We start from the raw sequence: 8,207 nt of genomic DNA on the forward strand, positions 1-8,207 counted from the left end.
CATTGTATGGGTCAAAATTACCGATTTTTCTTTTATGCCAAAAATCATTAGGATATTAAATAAAGATCATGTTCCATGAAGATATTTTGTAAATTTCCTACCGTAAATATATCAAAACTTAATTTTTGATTAGTAATATGCATTGCTAAGAACTTAATTTGGACAACTTTAAAGGCAATTTTCTCAGTATTTTGTTTTTTTTGCTCCCTCAGATTCCAGATTTTCAAATAGTTGTATCTCGGCCAAATATTGTCCTATCCTAACAAACCATACATCAATGGAAAGCTTATTTATTCAGCTTTCAGATGATGTATAAATATCAATTTCAAAAAATTTACCGTTATGACTGGTTTTGTGGCCCAGGATCACATATGTATTCATAATGTTTGTTGTATTCATAATGTATCTTTGAATAAATAATTGTAACCTGACTTAAATGCATTATAATATAATATATAATATAAGTGCTATAACAAGTCTCAGTTAGCTTAGCACAGTACACGTAGCAAGGGTTTAAAGGTTTGTTTTTTTTAATTATATAATAAATCAAAAGAAACAGATAGAATACAAAAAGAATAGAGCAAGCTAGTTTTAGAGGCCTTTTTGCTTTGTTAATTGTATAATAAATAAAAAGAAAACAAACAGATAGAATACAAAAGGATTAGAGAAGCTAGTGTTAGTTGTTTTTTTTTTTTTAAGAAAACAAGTAGTTAGTAAATGAATAGAGTGCAAGTCTAAAAGGGACCAGTTTTTTTTTAAGAATAGAATTAGAATAGAGAGTGCAGGAATATAAAGGAATATATATAGTACTTATAATACATACTTACTATAACTGTGGTTACAATTATTCATGAAAATCATACATGAATGCATTCTAAGGTGCATTAAATCATAATTAATGCATTAAAATACTTTTAGAATGCTTTATATAAAAAGGCTTCAAATAAAGTGTGAAGTTTTAAAGTCTTAATGCATCTGATTGTTTTACCATGACATTTTTACAAAACTGGATTCTGTACAAACGGGATTCTTTTATAATACTGGATTCACTGTATTAAACATGTAATGTTGAGGGGTTGTGTGATTTAATTGTAGCCTAAACCTTTTGAAATGTTTATCATTATATATCGGATACTGTTTCACTTACTTTATAAAGCTTAAGTGTAAACATAATGACCAGAAACACTCCTGCGGTTTGCCATTGGTTGAACAAACAATAGCTCCGCCCCAAATTCATGCCATTGGCTGAGGCAGATGTCATCTTAATGTTTAGACAAACACTGATTACTTGTAGTTCTTTTGTACTGTAGTAAGGTAGAAAAATACATCAAATGAATGTACCGCAAAGCCTTATTTACTATAATCACAGAGGAACTACAGCTCAATCATAACACGTGTCCCTGTTTTGCATCCTCTCATCTGTTTTCTGAAGCAGTGAGTGCAGTGCCGTGTGACAGCTTCCTATTAATAAACAGATGATTAAAATGTTTCAAAACCGCGTGAGCCATAGTAAGGAAAACTACAGGAGCTGCACTGTCAGTCATGATGGGGAGCGCAATGTTTCTGTTAGCAGTGATGAAATATTGATTCAAATGCCATTCCTGCAGACATTAATGGAGGGAGTGGAAAAAGCAAACAATAAAGGAGGCGGGATCTGAGTGAGTGTGACGAAGAAATAAAATAGATTATAACAGATTTATTTCTATAATTGTAGGTCTCATTAGATTTAGCCAATAATTAAAAAAATCTGCTCAGTTAATAAATAAAAGTAACAAAAAATAAAAATAAATTTAGGTCGAATAAAGTTTGTGAAAGGAACAAGGAACCTGACTAATCTGCTTGATTGGTTCATGCTACAGGATTCATACATGTAAGATTTACTCATGTAATTCGATTTAGATAGCGGAGTGGTATGATATGATGAAACAATATTGGTTTACCTGAGTTCACTACTTCCTTTACAGGCAATAATCACACACAGCGGACATTACCAGATATTAAACCGCTATCAAAAATCTTGTTTGCAAAGGAAGTCTGGGAAATGAATCTCTCGGTGTGTTTGGACTGTGAAGGGTTCAGTTGACTGAATTACTGGACACCTTTAATATTCTCAGAGATCTGCAAAAATGATGGAATTGTAACCCGCATTTCCCAGACTTCACTTCCAGCAATATTCAATATTTTTGCGCAACAGTGTGTGTGTGAGCAGTCATAAATCTACTGCTGACTGAAGACACTTGCTCGACTTGCCTGCTTAATCAATTCTGCAGGTCGTGGGCTTGCTGTGAGTGATCTATGATTTCATTCTGGCTAGAGTGAAGAGCCTTATGGGCCTGTCAGGTTGTGTCCATCCGTGTGTGTGTGTGTGTGTGTGTGTGTGTGTGTGTGTGTGGCCTGTCACGGTGTGTCCCTCTGTGTGTGTGTGTGTGTGTGTGTGTGTGTGTGTGTGCGCGCGCATATATCTATTTGAGCCTTGTGCTTGTAATTGAACATAGCAAATGTTAATGGCACTTTACACGAACAGAGCACAAAATTGGGCCACTCTTAATCAAATGAAGCCACTTATACAAATAGTCAGTGAAAGAAAGTTCTTAACCTTCGGGAAATGTTCATCATCAGCCTCAGAATATCAAGTTTTGTAGTCTAGAAAGTTTTATATTGTTTTATATTAATTGCCTTCTCTATCTATAATATGCATGCCATTCAAAAGCTTGGGATCAGTGCGATTTTTAAGGTTATACTCATCCAGGCTGCATTTATTTGATCCAACAATACATAAAAATACAGTAATATTGTGAAATATTATTACTATGTATTATTATATATTTAATATACTTTAAAATATTATTTATTCATGTCATTCAAAGCTGAATTTTCATCAACCATTACTTCAGTTTTCAGTGTCATGTGAAATCATTCTGATTTATTATCAGTGTTGGAAACAGTAGTGTTGCATAATATTTTATGGAACCTGGGATACTTTTAGACATCTAGAAATATTTTCTAACAATATCTTTTGACAAGTAGTGTAGGGGTTTTGTGTGTGTGTGTGTGTGTGTGTGTGTGTGTGTGTGTGTGTGAGTGATCTATGATTTCATTCTGGCTAGAGTGAAGAGCCTTATGGGCCTGTCAGGTTGTGTCCATCTGTGTGTGTGTGTGTGTGTGTGTGTGTGTGTGTGTGCGCGCGCCTGTGTGTGTGTGTGTGTGTTACCTTTTATTCATCAAAGAATCCTGAAAACATTGATAAATCAGCATGTTCAAATGATTTGGATCATGTGGCACTGAAGACTAGAGTAATGGCTGCTGAAAATTCAGCTTTGCATCAGAGGAATATTAAATAGCATATTAGTATATTAAAATAGAGGATATTAAAATAGAAAACTGTTATTTTAACTGTTATTTTTATTGTATTTTTGATAAAATAAATGCAGCCTTGATGAAACATGCTTTTTTCAATAATTAATAATCAATAATCAATAATCAAATAAATATGCTCAGAAAGTCGTTCGGTGAGTCACAAGCTTTCTTGTATTCAGTTTAGATGCTGCTTTGCCTTCTTTGAATGTGTTTTCCTTTTCATTCAGAGCTCATTGCAACATTTTATGAGATTTATGTATTTCATAAATCTATTCAAATGCATTTTAATACAGCACAACCTTTTTGTACTTTAAAAATGAATTCAATCGCAATGCCAATAGTGTTCAGCCAATGCAGGAATAAGACTGATATGGAATAAACCCAAACACAACAAATCCACCTTAGTCTCCACATGGCCATGGCAAGAAAGACACATATGCAACAACTAGTTCAGTGATTCTGCCTAGAAAAGCTTAAAAAACTGCTGACTCTGCTCAGAAAACCGCCAACAACATTTTAGACGACACACATCAGCAGACACAATGCTGTTGGGTTTATACAAAAATGGCAATGAATTAAGTTGTTGAACTGGAACATAATAAATCAAAGGATTGTGGATAATCACATTTGGTTCTTCATTACACTGAAAATGAAATGTCACTTGGGCACATTGGGATACAGTATCTAATGCATTATGCTGTATGTGCACATTTTGGCAAGACTTGTAGATCATCCAGATATTCCATGCATACAGAAAATCCACATGCTATGCATAGTATTCATATACATACTATAGTTGCATGCTACTTTCTTTCCAAAATAGTAGAGTAGATAATAGTTTGAAATAGTAACATACTCTTTTTCTTAAGTAAGCTGGCTGTGACGACTCAAAAGGTCACAAGTGTCTGCTTTGCTACATACAGACAGAAGCCAGGGTGAAGTTGGGTGAGATGACAGTGGTTTGGTTTGTGGTTAGATCACAAGGCACATAATTGTCTCAATAAAACGTCTAAAGCCAAAAGTGCATGATGATTCTTACTGTGCCAGGGTATAAAGAGATGGATGGATAATTGAAGATAGATAGATAGATCTAATCTGCATGTGTCTTGCAGCTCTGTATAATGAAGTCATGCGGTAGGACAATGGTGCTGGTAAAAGATTTATACAGCATGCGCTTGACCCTGTGGGAACAATGTGATAGTGAAAAGAGATTAGAGAAATCACATGAGAGAGAGTCACAGGACCGCCTGAGTACAAACTGTTACAAATCCACACAAAGAGACCTGAGAAAACCTGACACAACGACACACTGCATCTGACGGTTCACACACAGAGCTGTTCACATTACAGTATTCACAGCTGATTCAAAAGCTAACGTGTGAAATTGTCCTGAATAGTCACAGATAGCAGCCTAAAATGAGAGAGATGAAATCATGTTAAAGTACAATGAAGTTCCTGTCTGCATTACACCATGTTATAACCCCGTGTGACACAACAGGTCATTTTTATGCACAGTTAGGGTGAAAATACTGTGTGATGCAAATCAGAACATTAAGACTATTAATATGCAGTTTTGAGGAGAAGGACTGACCAATTACATTTTACTGTGGGTGGGGTTATCTGACACAATGCAGAAACAGAAGCCAACCAATCAACAAAATATCCGATTGTTGTGACTGGTTAGTGCAAAAAGCACTTGGAAGATATTTTTGTGGTCACTTTGTGTGTCCTAACCAGGTATGATGTTTATTAAAAGTAAAGTTGTTTTAACACAATGAAAGGAAAATGTTGAATGGCACAGCATAATCAAAGCCAAAATGAATGTATTTGATATTTAATGTACAGCTATTTATATTAAAAAGTCTCTGTTGGTGGGACTACTCAGTTGCTCTTCATTTGTCTTAATCAGTTACCATAAAAAGTTAGATTTACATGGAATGTAAGATTTTAGGTTCAAACTATTAACATGTTAAAGAAATAGATATCATAAACCAGCAATAAACAATTTTCTTTGATTATGTTGATGTTTTATAAATATAAACTGCTCGAAGGGTAATATTTTAAAACATTTTTGCAAGTCTCTCATGCTCACCAAGGCTGCATTTAATTAATAAAAAGTACAGTAAAAAATGGTAATATTGTGAAATATTATTCAGATTTAAAACCACTGTCTTCTGTTTGAATATATTTTAAAATATAATTTATTCTCATGATGCAAAGCTGAATTTTCAGCGTCATTACTCCAGTCTTCAGTGTCACATGATCCTTCAGAAATCATTCTAGTATGCTGATTTGCTACTCAAGAAACATTTCTTTATTATCAACATTAAAAACAGTTGTGCTCCTAAAAAAAATTTTTTGGAAACTGTGATACATTCATCATATGCAGAAACGAACTTACCAAGATGAATAAATACTTTAGAATTATTCTTAATTGATAGTTAATGGTATCTACTGCATTAATGTTAACATTATTGTAATTTTGTTCTTTCTAAGGAGGCGTTCACTAAATCTCATTCAAAAATCCCTAGAAATTCTGTCCTCTGAGCATTCCAGAACTTTGTGTTGATTTTTCTAGATCATATACAATGCCTAAACTTAGCTGTTATTCTTTCTCCTAGCATTCCCACAAGATCATGCCGTACGCTTTGCCTGAAGCAGTGTGGACAGACCTGGCCGATCGGAAGTCTGCTGGAAAATCTGCTGTTTTACCATATCAGTTAGCGTCTGGGGTATTTCGTGTCCTCCGGCAAGCCGTCCGTTAAAGCGCTCGGGCCCCTGCGGGACTCGCGAGTTTGCGTTTGAATGTCACCATCTATACGGTCCAACTGCATTATTCACAGCGCTCATTAACAGTCCAGATTATTCCAGATTTTACATCGCCTGTAAATGTCAGCCATGAGCTGAATTTTTAAGTCTCCTCTGCACGAGACGAGTAATTTGGAAAAACAGATCCACAGTCCCGCTCGCCAAGACGGTGCTGTGAATGTCAGATTTATTGACCTTCACGAATACAAGCCAGATATGCATTTAGAAGAGATTAGATCTGTTGATCTTGTGAAATTATCCCATTCAAGGTGAACATCTGGATTTCCCTAATGCAGAGTAACTCCAGTGGTTTTAGTGAGCTCCTGTAAGATGTTGAGTTTCTTGGGTCTTCAGCTGGCTGTTTTTGTCAGTTCAGCCCTGCTAGAAACAGCTCATTACTTGAAACCTCTCAGAGCGGAAGAAGAGATGTTTACACTCAGTTTTGTACCAAATACATGAAGGAAAACCAAAAGCCTAGATGTTTTTCCTCACTGTTACATGAAAATGCGTCATGCAAATCCTTGTCATGACTCATATGTCTATACAGTTCCTTCAGGATTTGATTTAACTCTTTCTGACCCATCAAATGACATATCAGCCTTCTAACAGAACAGAAAGCAATGCACCCTAAATCAAATCATTCCCAATCGTGGTGTCCGGCACACGGCGTACCGCTCAAGTCAACATCAATGTCACATGCTTCAAATGTGTTGTTGTTGTGTAGAAATACAGTGCTGTGTGTTTCTGCTGGAGACAGATGGCTGGCGCGTTGCATTGGCAGAATATGCATCCAATATGTTCCTTACAGGGATTTATGCCGGATAACGGAATATTTCCCTGCCGGTCCACCTAAGAGCGGCTTAAAGACCAGACAAGACTAAACAGTCATTAGAAAACAGCAGTCAAAAGCAAGTCCGCGGTCGACGTGAGCCAAACACAGATGAACAATAACAGAGAAAGAGTGTAAACGTCCGTTAGCTTACCTGCCTGTGCGACGACGCTGCTGCGTGACCCGGAGGCGTGATCCGCGCACCCGCTTTGATCCTATGTCATTAAGTTGAGAGGGAGGGAGTGTGTGTTGAGAGCAGTAGCAGGTCTCAGTGTTGACACGGGCATGAGCGGTTCACGGCTGCTGCTGCTGCTGCTGGTACTGATGCTGTTGTTGCCATGGTGATCATTCAGCTCCTGCATGCTGCAGTAGCACGCTTGCGTTCTCCCACCTCCAGAGATGATGTCCAATCTGCCTAAGTGCTGCTGCGCCACTCGCTTGCCCCCCCTCTCTCTCACGCTCGCTCTCTCTCCTCTCTGTCTGAGGCTGGATGCATGATAATAAGGGATGGATGTGTTTTCCTTTTAACAATATTTTTCAATTAATCAACCAATCAATGCATAAATAAATGTAAAATAATAGCCAAATTTTTCCCCTTTTGTGTTCACCTCTGCCTATTATATTAGCATTGGTTGGTATATTTTAAAAGCCATTTTATGAATGACTTTTTTGCTTAAATGGCAAAATAATATTTCAGACTATCCAGACTAATTTTAGAATGTTTCGCAAATTACTGTGCTAGTAATTGTCAGAGGTTTATTTTTAGTAGTAGTGGTAGTAGTAGTAGCATTGTTACTACTAATATGTTAGTTGATGCTAATTAATGTTAATCATTTTAGTAATTGTCAGAGGGATTATTATTACTATTAGCATTGCAATAATTAATATTATTATTTTCATTGCCATTTTATGGATAATTTTATCTTGGAGGCAAAAAGCATATTCATTTACATAATGTATAATAAAAGATCTGAAGTATTGCTGTTTCAAGTAATTTGTTTAATATTGTTTCCGAATTATACAAAATAAATCTGTATAATATGTATATAATATATATAATGTATATTTGTAATCCAGAATTTATTAAATTATTTATATAATATATATTATTTATAATATATTGTTTGTATACATATATATATACAGTGGGTACGGAAAGTATTCAGACCCCCTTAAATTTTTCACTCTTTGTTATATTGCAGCCATTTGCTAA

The 8,207-nt window shown here is 35.6% G+C and overlaps 1 protein-coding gene across 1 annotated transcript in view; it reads right to left on the reverse strand.

Moving 5' to 3' along the window:
* The window catches only part of LOC107687062 (protein FAM135B-like), a 65,292-nt gene extending 57,882 nt beyond the window's left edge, over nt 1–7,410 (reverse strand). Inside the window, exon 1 of the mRNA XM_016484211.1 lies at nt 7,149–7,410. The gene's annotated coding sequence lies outside the window, so the exon portion shown is untranslated. The remainder of the gene's footprint in view (nt 1–7,148) is intronic.
* Between the last annotated feature and the right edge of the window lie 797 nt (nt 7,411–8,207).

The sequence above is a fragment of the Sinocyclocheilus anshuiensis genome, unplaced genomic scaffold (assembly GCF_001515605.1).
Source record: "Sinocyclocheilus anshuiensis isolate Anshui unplaced genomic scaffold, SAMN03320099.WGS_v1.1 scaffold1641, whole genome shotgun sequence".
Classification (NCBI taxonomy): Eukaryota; Metazoa; Chordata; class Actinopteri; order Cypriniformes; family Cyprinidae; genus Sinocyclocheilus; species Sinocyclocheilus anshuiensis.